We start from the raw sequence: 14387 nt of genomic DNA, 5'->3' as shown, positions 1-14387 counted from the left end.
AGCCACCGAAGGCAGCCGAATGGACACCGGGCCTCCCGATCGCACGGGAGGCCTGGTAACAGCGGGGGGAGGCGGCGGGAGGGGGGGATGTCCCCTCCCGCTCCTCCGGTATAACAGCCGAGCAGCTTTTAGCCGCATCGGTTGTTATACACGGGTAGCCGATCGCCCGCTGTAAACAACGGTACCGGGATGATGCCTGCAGCTGCGGGCATCATCCCGGTATAACCCCGGAAAGCCGAGTACGCATATCTGCGTACGGTAGGCGGGAAGGGGTTTTAAGCAGACTGTGATTGTCTATTGTTGTGACCTAGATGAAGATCAGATCACATTTTATGACCAGTTTGTGCAGAAATCCATATAGTTCCAAAAGAGTTCACATACTTTTTATTGCAACTGTATACAGTGGGGACGGAAAGTATTCAGACCCCCTTAAATTTTTCACTCTTTGTTATATTGCAGCCATTTGCTAAAATCATTTAAGTTCATTTTTTTCCTCATTAATGTACACACAGCACCCCATATTGACAGAAAAACACAGAATTGTTGACATTTTTGCAGATTTATTAAAAAAGGAAAACTGAAATATCACATGGTCCTAAGTATTCAGAAAAAAAAGAGAAACAGGGGCGCACCAGCCTTGTGCATTAACTTTTAAAACATTTAGAAATAAAAATAGTAAAAAGAAACAACTCACAAGCAATGGGTGGAGGAGGCACAGCATAAAGTGTACCGACAACCAGCATGCGACTTAGGATGAGCGATACCTTCCAAAGATTGTGGAGGGACGCACAGACATCACAATCAGCTAACGCGTTTTGAAGGGAACGTCCCTTCTTCGTCAGAGCTATGCCATAGCTTACTATTTTTATTAATAAATGTTTTAAAAATTAATGCACAAGGCTGGTGCGCCCCTGTTTCTCTTTTCTTTTGGTTTCCACTAGGATCCCCTATCCTTGAGGGCAGCAAGGCCTGTGTTGACGTATCTTTTATATGGTGATCCACCTGTGCGTAGGAGTCGTTGTTTCTTTTTTGCTAATGTCCTAAGTATTCAGACCCTTTGCTCAGTACTAAGTAGAAGCACCCTTTTGATCTAATACAGCCATGAGTCTTTTTGGGAAAGATGTAACAAGTTTTTCACACCTGGATTTGGGGATCCTCTGCCATTCCTCTTTGCAGATCCTCTCCAGTTCTGTCAGGTTGAATGGTAAAGTTGATGGACAACCATTTTTAGGTCTCTCCAGAAATACTCAATTGGGTTTAAGTCAGGGCTCTGGCTGGGCCATTCAAGAACAGTCATGGAGTTGTTGTGAAGCCACTCCTTTGTTATTTTAGCTGTGTGCTTAGGGTCATTGTCTTGTTGGAAGGTAAACCTCTTTGGACCTGAGCACTCTGGAGAAGGTTTTCATCCAGGATATCCCTGTACTTGGCCGCATTCATCTTTCCCTCGATTGCAACCAGTCATCCTGTCCCTGCAGCTGAAAAACACTCCCACAGCATGATGCTGTCACCACCATGCTTCACTGTTGGGACTGTATTGGACAGGTGATGAGCAGTGCCTGGTTTTCTCCACACATACCGCTTATAATTAAGGCCAAAAAGTTCTATCTTGGTCTCATCAGACCAGAAAATGTTATTTCTCACCATCTTGGAGTTCTTCGGTTTTTTTTTAGCAAACTCCATGCGGGCTTTCTTGTGTCTTGCACTGAGGAGAGGCTTCTGTCGGGCCACTCTGCCATAAAGCCCTGACTGGTGAAGGGCTGCAGTGATAGTTTACTTTCTACAACTTTCTCCCATCTCCCGACTGCATCCCTGGAGCTCAGCCACAGTGATCTTTTGGTTCTTCTTTACCTCTCTCACCAAGGCTCTTCTCCCCCGATAGCTCAGTTTGGCTGGACAGCCAGCTCTAGGAAGGGTTCTGGTCGTCCCAAACGTCTTCCATTTAAGGATTATGGAGGCCACTGTGCTCTTAGGAACCTTAAGCGCAGCAGAAATTTTTTGTAACCTTGGCCAGATCTGTGCCTTGCCACAATTCTGTCTCTGAGCTCTTCAGGCAGTTCCTTTGACCTCATGATTCTCATTTGCTCTGACATGCACTTCAAATCCAATCAGTATGATCAAAAACAGCTGGACTCAAATGAAGGTGTAGAACATCTCAAGGATGATCAGAAGACATGGACAGCACCTAAGTTAAATATATGAGTGTCACAGCAAAGGGTCTGAATACTTAGTACCATGTGATATTTCAGTTTTTCTTGTTTAATAAATCTGCAAAAATGTCAACAATTCTGTGTTTTTCTGTCAATATGGGGTGCTATGTGTACATTAATGAGGAAAAAAATGAACTTAAAGGATTTTAGCAAATGGCTGCAATATAACAATCATCTCCTTCGATGTTAAAAAATGCTGTGTGACAGCTGCAAATAAAATATTGTGTTCCCAAAACTGAAAAGTGGTCACCGAGGAAGTCACGTAGGAGTGACAATATGTGTTGGGCAGAGTCGGGTGAGATGGCAGCACATGGAGCCACAGCCTACTGGGAATAGGGATCGAATACCAAATGAATACTTTTTCAAAGCACTGTATATGATATTCAAGCAATGCTCTTTGAACTTAGTTATGGTACAAAAAACTGACCATGTATGATGACTGCCACATAATAGGACTGTAGAGAGGACTGTGTGTCATATGTACACAGAAAATAGTTGCATGACTGTTGCTAAAACCTGGTGTTACTGTTACTATTGTCATAGTTTGTAATAGCTAAAACATCATAACTTTATATAAAACCATTATCCAATGTTGAAAGGAGAAAAAAAATAACTATTGGAAAATGGCCCAAACACAAAAAGCCATGGGGAGGCTTTTTTAACTGATTTAAATGTTCTCCATTTGGGAGGTGTGGTTTGACCTCGGAGGAAGATGCTGCTTAACCTGTGAGCTCCCGCCATCAGAGGATTACTTCTATCACCAACAGAAGTAACACGCTTGCTTCACAGCCACAAAACATGGGGACATCCTCCCGCAGCTCCTCTGCCTCCCGCTCCCGCTCCCCTCGGGACACCAGTGGCACCCTGAGCCAGAATATCCCATCGCTGTTCAGATCATGGAGGGGTAGCATGGCGGCATCCTCTCAGGACCCCAGCCCCCCGCTCCTCAGTTGGAGAGCCAAACATCCGCTCCACTCCCGACAACGGAGATGTGAGCATGATGCCACAACAGCAGCCCAGCCTGAATGATAAAGCATACAATAACCGCAGCAATAACAGATCTCTGGGTTGACATCAGTCAATCGCAGGCAGAGTGCAGGAGGTAGAAAAATTGGCGGGACACCAGACCACAGCAATCCACAATTTGCACCAATTAACAGAAACATACCTTGCAACTTAGAGATCTCAACCACCACATGGAAGATCTCGACAATTGTGGCAGGTGCCACAATCTCAGATTGCGAGGCCTGCAGGAATCGATCGATGCAGAGCAATTGCAAACTATGGTGATTGGCTTGTTTAACAATCTCCTGGACAGACCTCCATCTACCCCAATTAGGATGAAACGTATACATCGAGCCCTACGTCCACGAGACAGGGAGTCTGATCCACCCAGAGATGTAGTCTGCTGTATAATAGACTACAAACTGAAAGAAGAAATCTTAAGGAAGAGATTAAATTGTTCCAAGACCTGTCAAACATCACGATCCAGCACCACTGAGAACTTCACCCCCTCCTAGATGTTCTTCGCACAATAGAAATCCAACACAAGTGGAAATTCCCCTTCTGCCTGTCAGCTTCCACTCAAAGCTGCAATGCTCTCTTCAGGGTCCCGGAAGATCTGCAGCATTTCTGTGACACCCTAGATATACCACTGGTGGATGTACCAGAATGGTATGCTGAATTTTGCCCTTCCACCATGAAACCGGGGCGAGCCAGAGCTGAACCCATGGAAACACAAGAACAAAGATTCTGCCGACAACCGAAGCCCGGGCTTATTGCTTCTTTCTAGGTCTGCAGTATGACACCAGTCCCACAAAGGCACCATAAACCCGAAGAGCTCGCCGTGAACACTGAACCGATCCACTGGGGACTTCTGAGTTTAGATAAGTACAGTTCCCTCTGTTTATAAGTCACCCTGTTACCCCAATACCACTCCACCCATCCACGTAATCTTGCAGCATGAAATCGTTGCCCACTGTCGCCCCGTGCCCCTGCTGTCCAAAGATCTCCTCCATACATGGATTTAATTGTTCAATACTTCCTCGGAATTTGTTTTATGGCCGTGGACTTGTGGAATCTCAGTGGATTCCAGCTCTGCTCCCTATTCCCAGACACCCCCTCCCCCTGCAATCTATTTCACACTGAACATTTCCTATGGGAACCCCACACACTTACAAAGCTGGCCAAACTAACTGCTGTGCCCCCAGGCTGACTCACTTATGATTCACCATCCGGGGCCCATGTAATCCGGAATCTGCTTCCTGTATGAACTCAGGACCCCACAACATAGATGCATTTTGGTTTTTGGATGGGGCCATTCCTTCTGGGGATTTCCACAAACGTATTATTGTGGATTGAAGACAACATGTAGACATCCCTTCTGTCCCTCCACTTCACTTCCAAAATCTCCTTGTTTCGCAGACTTGCCATTTCTCCTTTTCTCAACTTCTTATTAACAAGACTTTGAGGAAAGCCCTTCCGGTTCTTTTTTATGGTGTCACATGCTGGCATCTTCTTCCGGTGAAGGTTGTGGAACAGGGGCAGAGATGTGTAGAAGTTGTCTACGTATAAACGGTAGCCTTTCTCCAGTAGGTGGTACATGAGGTCCCAAACAATCTTTCCCCTTGTTCCCAAGTATTCTGGGCAATTAGGGGGTTGCAGCTTGGTGTCCTTCCCTTCATACACTTTAAAGGAATATATGTACCCTGTGACTCGGTCACATAATTTGTATACATTCACCCCATAGCGGGCCCTTTTGCTGGGAATAAATTGTTTAATTTTAAGCCTGCTGCTTAATGTAACAAGGGACTCACCCACACATATGTGTTGGTCTGGGGTGAACAGCTGGGGGAATATTTCAGAAAAATAATTTAGTAGTGGCCGAATTTTAAAAAGCCTGTCATAATTTGGGTCATTTTGTGGAGGGCACTGGGTATTATCATTGAGGTATCTGCTTCTGGGTATTACCTTGGAGAAGATTGGAATGTGGTGGATAGGATGGATTGACCAATAGGAATTCAAAGTGTTCTTTTTGGTGAGTCCCATACAAAATGTCAGGCCTAAAAAAACCTTCAATTCCTCCACCGTTAGGCCTCTCCACTTGTAGGGACGGGCATAATAGGACATTGGATTATTTAAAATAAATTACTGTGTATACAGGTTGCACTGGGCCACAATTGTTGATAGCATGTCCTCTGTAAAAATTAAATCAAAAAAACTGATTGGGGAAAAATTCTCCATGTCCACCTGGACTCCTGGCTGGGCAGTGAAAGGGGGAATGATGGCTTCTCCTGAATTAGGAGGAAGCCACAAGGGATTTTGAAGGGAATAGGGAATGCTTGCATGGGTCCTTGGCCTTTCTTGTCAAGGTACTGTGGTGCTGGTGGATGGCACTGCAGTGCTGGTGGATGGCACTGCGTTGCTGGTGGATGCCACTGCCTCCTCAACAGACCTGCTTCATTTGGCTAGCAGAATATCTTCCTCCTCTGAGTCACTCAGTGTTCCACTACTGAGGACTGGCTCATAATTTACGTCCGACTCAGAATCCGAGTTTGAAAGGGAATCCGTAAAAGAGAGCTCCCCACTGCTCTCGTCGGCCTGGGAAAGTGTTTGGTATGTCTCCTCAGCGGAGAAGCATCTTTTGGACATGGTTGCTGGTGGTGATGAGACTACACAGGTGTGTGCTAAGCCTACACTGATGGGCACTGATGCGGCGGAACAGATGGGCACTGATGAGGAAGAACAGATGGGCACTGTTGAGGTGGAACAGATGTGCACTGATTGATTGCACAGATGTGCACTGATGAGGTGGAACAGATCTGCACTGATGAGGTGCACAGATGGGCACAGATGAGGTGGCACCGATGGGCACTGATGAGGCGGCACAGATGTGCACTGATTGATTGCACAGATGTGCACTGATGTGGGAGGGAGGAGCCGGATGTGGGCGGGGTCTAGCTGCCAATGCTGAGCCCAGGATGCTCGGCGTCCCCCTAACCATGAAGCACGATTCGGTTCGCTCACGGTCCATCCTCTAGCCCGCTACCATTCCCCCCGACACGCTGCTCTCGGTCCCCGCTGCCTATCTATCTAACATTGTAGCCCTGGGTATCGGCCGTGGAGTGTGGAGGCGGTGGGAGCGGTGCGCCCGAATCCGCAGCTGTAGGCGAACGTTGCAGGGAGGAGTTCCATTGAAGCGGTGGGTACACCGAGCCTTCCTCGACGCGAACTGGTGCTCGATGGGCTCTCGTTGAAACTAAGAAGAGGAAAGAAAGAGGAAAAAGTATGGGTCTGCTCAAAGCAGAGCTTGAGGAGACCGTCCCTTAGCCACTCATGAGGAAGCAGGGGAAGGGAAGGAAGAAGGAAAAGAAAAAAAAAAGAGAGAGAAAAGCAGTAAGTAACAGAAGCCTAACGTGCGACCCGAAGGCTGCAAGGAGCAGGTGAGAGCCCCAGGAGCTAAACAGGAGCTATACAGCTGGTAAGATCCTGATTCGTTCTAACCCGACCAGAAGGGTAAGTGACCTCTATGAACCCTTAAAGATCTGCATGTGATTTTTCCCGCATGTCACTGCCATACTGCCATACTATTTTACCTTAAATAGAGTAAATGGAGTAACAATCAAAGGAGGAGATTCATTTGGTAATTTCTGGTAATACGGTATTGTCTGTGGACTGATAACAATGGGGGCTGGGTATTGGTTGAGGACTTGAGTAGCTGTGTGACATGTTTGGCCAGGTGGCCCCCAAGGAATTGTGGTCACCTCTGAACTAGTGGTGACAGTCAGAATCTGGTTACATAGTACTCCTTTACGGAATTGCAAAAGATCCATAAAGACCCAGTGGCGTGGAACAGTCACTCGCCAGCCCCCACTCTCGCTGGAAATAAAACTCTTGACAACCATTGTTGTTCACTTTGCAAAGGGAAGGGAAGAAGAAAGGAAAAAAAGAGGAAAAAAGAAAGCTGAAAGGTGATGTAGGGAAGGAAGGGGGAGAAGAAAAAAAAGGGACATGCTGAATTTTTGCCAAGACACGCTAATCATAAGTCCATTTAAAACGTATTTGCTGAAAGATAACCAGGGGTCACAAATTAGCGGGAGTAGAGGGAAAAGAGAAAGGGAAAGGTGAACCACGTGAATATATGTTTTTCTTTTTTTTTTTTTTGCAATAGAGCGTCCGGTAATTTAGCTCTTAAGTGTAGTTTCTTGGTGGGTGGTTGATGCCTGGCAGATAGATTAAACCCACATAAGAGTAGGAACACCCCTGTCCGGTAGAAGGGAGTTTCCCAAGGATTGCGCGTGGATCGACAGAGCCACGAGAAAAAGGCCATCAGTCAGAGGTGGGCACTCCTTGCAGCCTACGGTGAAAGAGGGGGTAAGTGAGAAAGAGGAGAACCCGATGTACCCGAAGCAACTGTGCCCTACCTGTTTATAATAAGAGGGGGTACCGGATAGTAGAGGGAGAAGAGGAAGGTAGAGAAGAAGGAAAAATGAGAGGTAAATCAACGAAAGGGGCAGCCACCAACCCGCCTAGAACAAGCACAAGTCCAGAAACTATCAGAAAATATATGGTGAATGATGGCAGTAAAGAAAACCCGGGTAAAATAACAGGGGCCAAAAATAAAACCCCAGAATGTCCTTCTAAAATCGGGACAAGAAGACAGTTGGCCAACACTGAAATACGACCCTCTAGCAGCGAGGTAGCGGAAGAAATGTTAGCGGAACCCCAACAGAAAAAGCAACTCCCCACAAAGGGAGAAATGGCAGAAATGTTCGCTAAACTGGAGGCATCGATTAAAGAGGAGATTAGTATCATGCATGAGAACATGAGCCACATTTTAAAAAGAGTGGAGGAGGTAGAAACTATAGTGGACAAGCAAGGGGCCGAAATAAAAGACCTGAAGCACCAGATGGAAGTATTACAGATTGAACAAAGAAATATAAGGTACAGACTGGAAGACCAAGAGAATCGCAGCAGAAGGAAAAATCTTCAGATTAGAGGCCTCCCTGAGACGCAAGGTGGAAAAGAGAACCTGCAAGAAAAAATGGAAGTAATCTTTAAAGATCTGATGAATCCAAATGATTCCAGCTGTAAACTAAAATTGGACAGAGTGCATAGGATCAGAAAGCTGGCGGAAATCAGGGGAGATGCCCCGCGCGACGTCATTGTTCGATTTCATAATTATCAGGACAAGGAGTGGATCAACGTCAACCTAAGAAAAAATCAGCAAGTTAAGTATGGTGAAACAAGCCTACATATCTTCCAGGACCTGGCTGCAGAGACCCTTATTAGGAGAAGAACTCTGAAACCATTACTCGCGGTATTAAAAACGCACGAGGTACAATATTCTTGGGGCTTCCCTGCCTGCTTAATTGGACGTAAGGATGGCCGCATGGCAGTGCTGAGATTCCCGGAGGAAACGCAAAAATCCTGTCATCGCTTAGATATCCCATTAACGGAGATCCCGGGTTGGTGGGAGAGAACAGCTTACCAAGAGTCTACAGGGGAACTAACCGCATCGAAACCTATACTTACAGCAAAATGAACTAAGAGGTCAAAACTACTCCTGACTTAAAGGGACTTAATATAGGCATCTGTACACTTTTGTAGTTGATGAGGGGCTGGGGCGGGGGTGGTGGTGGGGGGGATGGGACAGATGGGACAGGTCAATCTCCAATCCAGTGAGGAGTTATTGGCACTCAATTAGGCCTACCCCGAGCTCAACCTCTGGGGGGACAACCGGAGGGCGGGGAGGAGTTGGAGGGCCACGGTTTTGTTTTGGGCACATGGGAGGCCCATTTTTCCCCCAAATGCACGGGGGGAGGGGGGGAAGGTGGAAGGGATCTGGGGGGGTTGGGTGGGGGGTAGGAGCGAAGGGGGGGATGGGGGGATGGGAGGGGGGTTGAGGGGGAGGCGTGTTAAAGAAACTGAGTCGTGGGCTTATACCTTTTAGAGAGGCCCAAAAAATGAGAGTAAGAGAGGATGTCTAGTTTAAAAATTATTTCTTACAATGTCAGGGGCTTGAATTCACCCACAAAATGTGCCAACATCTTAGGCGAACTGAAATTCCTAAAAGCCGAGGTGGCAATGCTCCAAGAGACACACTTAAGCATTAGTAAGTGCCAAAAAATCTTCTCGAGAGACTTCCCAGTATGGTTTTATGGTGACTCACTGATCAAGGGGGCAAGGGGAGTGGCCATAGGGTTTGCCAAGGAGGTTAGGTTCGAGCCAGAGGAGAGATTGGCTGACCCTGAAGGCTGATTTCTCTTCTTAAGAGGTAAAATCAACGGCTCGGAGTGCTCACTGGCAAACATTTATGGGCCAAACAAGAACACATATAGATATGTAATAGGTACCCTGGCAAAATTTGAAGAATTTAAGAGGGGGGCCATCATAGCGGGGGACTTTAACCTATGCTTAGATCCCGTAAGAGATTGTACGTCACATGTTCGGGGGACAGGTGAAGTTTGGGTAGGCAAACTCAAAAAGAAGCTGCACCAGCTCCAGCTGGTAGACTTATGGAGGATGCAACATGGTAATACAAGAGGCTATACATTTTATTCCCCGTTCATGCGACGTACTTGAGATTGGATTTCTTTTTGGTTGAACATCGGCTACTGGAGGCGGTCATAGGGGTGGTCATCGGTAACATGACGTTTTCTGATCATGCACTGGTGTGCTTACAAATAAAAATAGGGGAACCCCATACACAGGGTATAGGATGGAGATTGAATGAAGACCTCCTCCAAGATAAAGATATTTTAAAGAGAATCAAAGAAGAACTGGATCTGTACTTTAAAATAAATGTGCCCGGGGAGATCACTGAGGCTACAGTTTGGGAGGCCCATAAAGCATACATTAGGGGCATACTAATGATGGTAGAAAAAAGAGACTGATAAAAGAGAAGAAAGCCCTCTTAAAAGAAATCCAAGAACTAGAACAGCAACATAAAATATCGGGAGAGGGGGAGGTGTGGATAAGCTTACAAAGGAGAAGAGAAGAGATGAAGGCTTGAACTGAAAATGAAAAGCGTAAAATCTATAATTTGGTCAAAAAAGATAGATATATCAATGGCAATAAACCGGGCAAATTACTAGCCAGGGCCTTGAAAAAAAAGAAAAAGACTAACTATATCGAAAAAATAAGGACCAAGTCAGGGGAAATTAAATATAAAATGTGTGATGTTGCAAGAGCATTCCAAGAATTCTATGGAGAGTTATACGCAATAAACTCAAATAACCCACACGAGGCCAATAGAAGCAAAAGAGAGGATAACAAAAACTTTTTAAAAAACGCATGTTTACCTAAAATAGCGGAAAGTGATAAAGCCATCTTAGATGTTCCCATAACTGAACAGGAACTCAAGAAAGCCCTTCAGGACACCCCAACCGGGAAAAGCCCAGGGCCAGACGGGCTGACCATACTTTATTACAAAAAACTTCAGGAATCATTGATTCCTATAATGTGTTCATACGTGAACGGGATAGGGGAGAACTGGGAGATGAGGAAAGAAGCATTGGAAGCTAGCATTGCTATCATCTGGAAAGAAGGAAAGGACAGTACGTTATGTTCGAGTTATAGGCCCATCTCATTCCTAAACGTCGACAAGAAATTATTTGCTAAGATTTTAGCCGACAGGTTGAAACAGATAATCAATGAGATTATCCACCCAGATCAGGTGGGTTTAGTGCCGGGTAGAGAAGGGAGAGATGTTAATGGTGGTCCAGAAAATAAAGGATAGCGGAGCCCCAGGTCTACTCCTGTCGATTGATGCTGAAAAAGCTTTTGACAGGGTAGACTGGGGCTTCATGTGGGACACTCTTGAGGAGATTGGTCTAGGTAATAAAATGCTCAGTTGGATAAAGACCCTATATACACACCCCACAGCAAGAGTAAAGACGAACGGTACTCTATCTGAACCATTTACAATGTATAATGGCACCCGTCCAGGGGTGCCCACTTTCCCCATTGCTGTTTGTGCTGACGCTGGAACCCTTACTTGCGAAGTTAAGGCTCAACCCGGACATTAGTGGGGTAAAAATAGGGGAAGAAGAGTACAAAATAGCTGCCTTTGTGGACGACATATTACTTTATGTCACCAGCCCAAGGATTACTCTTCTGAACCTGTTAGAGACTATTAAGGCCTATGGCAGACTATCCAATTTCTGGGTTAACTCAATTAAGTCAGAAATTTTGGAAATAGTTGAAGATAAAGAAGGGGAAAAGGCATATCGAAAGAGTCTTCCATTTAAATGTGGGATAAACGAGCTTAACTACCTAGGAGTTAAAATTACCACAGCGAAAGAGTCATTGTTCCAAGCTAATTATATTTCACTCCTTAACAAGATCAGGACTGACCTGATCTCCCATGTAACCAACTCAAAGATCCCCAATGATTTTTGGCAGGATTGTCATCTTAAATAGGTTTATTCTAACTCTCATGGGGAGGTAGAATAAACCTATTTAAGATGACAATCCTGCCAAAAATCATTTATAAAATACAAATGTTCCAATCTCAATACCGCAGAGTTATTTCAACAAATTGCACACTATGTTTCTAAAGTTTATATGGAGAGGGAATAAACCCTGAATAAAGTTTGCACAATTAGCCTAGGATAAGAGGAACGGGGGGTGGGGGGCACCTGATATTAAAAAATATTATGTAGCAATAGCCTTATCACGTATTTTAGATTGGGTAAAAAATAACAATAACAAAGAAAAACAATGGGTGAAAATAGAGAATAAAATGAGTGAAGTAGAGTTGGGTAAGATAGTGTGTATTCCACCACAGTATAGAAAATTGAGCATGAAAATACCGGATATCACTAAACACGCACTAATTATGTGGGATAAACTGCACAAAAGGGAGCACTGGGGATACAACTCACCGTTAATCCCGTTTAAGGACACAGACTATTTTACACCTGGGAGGGAAGATATGTTTGGGAGGTGGATATTGAAGGAAGATGTCCAACTAAAAGATATTATGAGACAGGGTAAGATGTGTACATACCAGGAGTTAAAAGCTAAAGAAGACTGGTTTACTATAGACATATGGAAGTACAGGCAGTTGAAGCATTTTGTTGATACACTCCCGCAGCCAATAAAGTCGATGGAAGATCTACGTCCCCTGGAAAAAGTATTTTTAGAGAAAAAAGGGAGGGGAGGTGTCTCTAGGATTTATAGGACACTGATCAAATCAGGAGAGGTGGGGTGTCCGCCATATTTTAAGAAGTGGGAGGAGGAATTTGGTACCAAGGTCAGCGAAAGGGAGGTTGGGCTGATTCTGATGAATGTTACCTCGGTGAGCTTTAAGCTATCTGAGATGAACTTTAGAATCCTTGCGAGAATGTACATTACCCCGGATAGAGCACACAAAATTCAGAAAGAATCATCACAACTATGTTGGAGGGGCTGCAGGGACATCGGGACAATAGCGCATATATGGTGGCAGTGTCCGGAAATTAAAAAATCCTGGGGGGAGATAAGGAGAATTATTTCTGAGATCACCAGCATGGTTGTCCCGGACGACCCTTGGGTGTGCTTACATCATGGGAGTAAAATGCCCAAAAAGAGGTACTTGAAATCACTGTTACCACACCTCCTCAATGCCGCTAAAAGCATCATTCGCAGACACTGGCTGGACAGAAGGAGACCTACACTGCGGGAGTGACTCAATAAGATAAATGAAATTCACTGCCTGGAATATTTGAGATACAGTGAAGGGTTAGACATGGAAGCCTACGAAGAGACGTGGAGGGATTGGGTAAAATATAAGTCCTCACTTCAGGCGGCCGAGGCGTGGGAAACTTAGCTCGATGCTCCACTTGAACATAAACTAGACGACTCACACTAAATAGTGTAAAAGAGAAGGAGGAGGACGGTGACAGGTATAAGCCATGACCCTAGGGGGATGAGCTGAGGGTTAGGACGGGGGGGATGGGGGGGACAGGGTGTAGTGAGGGGGGGTGGGTTTAGGAGGGCCACGGGGAAAATACTTTCTAGGGGATATTTGTATTGACTGTTTCTATTATTACTTTTTAATAATTGGTTAATAAAGAAAGATAATGCCACAATGATGTGAATACGTAAAGGGATGAGATTGAACTGTAAAGTTGAAACTATATCTCCCTTATAAACACTTTGCTGAAGTGGCAAAAAGAAAAAAAAAAAAAAAAAAGATGTGCACCGATGAGGAGGCACAGATGGGCACTGATTGGCACAGGTGGGCACTGATGAGGTCGCACAGATGGGCTTTTGCTGGGAATAAATTGTTTAATTTTAAGCCTGTTGCTAAATTTAACAAGGGACTCACCCACACATATGTGTTGGTCTGGGGTGAACAGCTGGGGGAATATTTCAGAAAAATAATTTAGTAGTGGCTGAATTTTGAAAAGCCTGTCATAATTTGGGTCATTTCCGGGAGGGCAATGAGTATTATCATTGAAATGAAGGAACCTCATTATCATGAGTATCTGGTTTTGGGCATTACCTTGGAGAAGATTGGAATGTGGTGGATGGGGTGGATTGACCAATAGGAATTCAAAGTGTTTTTTTTGTTGAGTCCCATACAGAATGTGAGGCCTAAAAAAACCTTCAACTCCTCCACCATTAGGCCTCTCCACTCGTAGGGATGGGCATAATAGGACATTGGATTATTTAAAATAAATTGCTGTGTATACAGGTTGCACTGGGCCAAAATTGTTGATAGCATGTCCTCTGCAAAAAATTAAATCAAAAAAATTGATTGGGGAAAAATTCTCCGTGTCCACCTGGACTCCTGGCTGGGCAGTGAAAGGGGGAATGTTGGCTTCTCCTGAATTAGGAGAAAGCCATAAGGGGTTTTGAAGGGCATAGGGAAGGCTTGCATGGGTCCTTGGCCTTTCTTGTCAAGGTACTGTGGTGCTGATGGATAGCACTGCAGTGCTGGTGGATGGCACTGCGGTGCTGGTGGATGCCACTGCCTCCTCACCAGAACGCCTTCATTTGGCGAGCAGAATATCTTCCTCCTCTGAGTCACTCAGTGTTCCACTACGGAGGACTGGCTCATAATTTACATCTGACTCAGAATCTGAGTTTAAAAGGTAATCCGAAAAAGAGAGCTCCCCATTGCTCTCGTCGGCCTGGGAAAGTATTTGGTATGTCTCCTCGGTGGAAAAGCATCTTTTGGACATGGTTGCT

This window comes from Aquarana catesbeiana, linkage group LG02, assembly GCF_042186555.1.
Source record: "Aquarana catesbeiana isolate 2022-GZ linkage group LG02, ASM4218655v1, whole genome shotgun sequence".
Taxonomy (NCBI): Eukaryota; Metazoa; Chordata; class Amphibia; order Anura; family Ranidae; genus Aquarana; species Aquarana catesbeiana.
The sequence above is the reverse complement of the archived record's forward strand: the minus strand, read 5'-3'. Positions refer to the sequence as shown.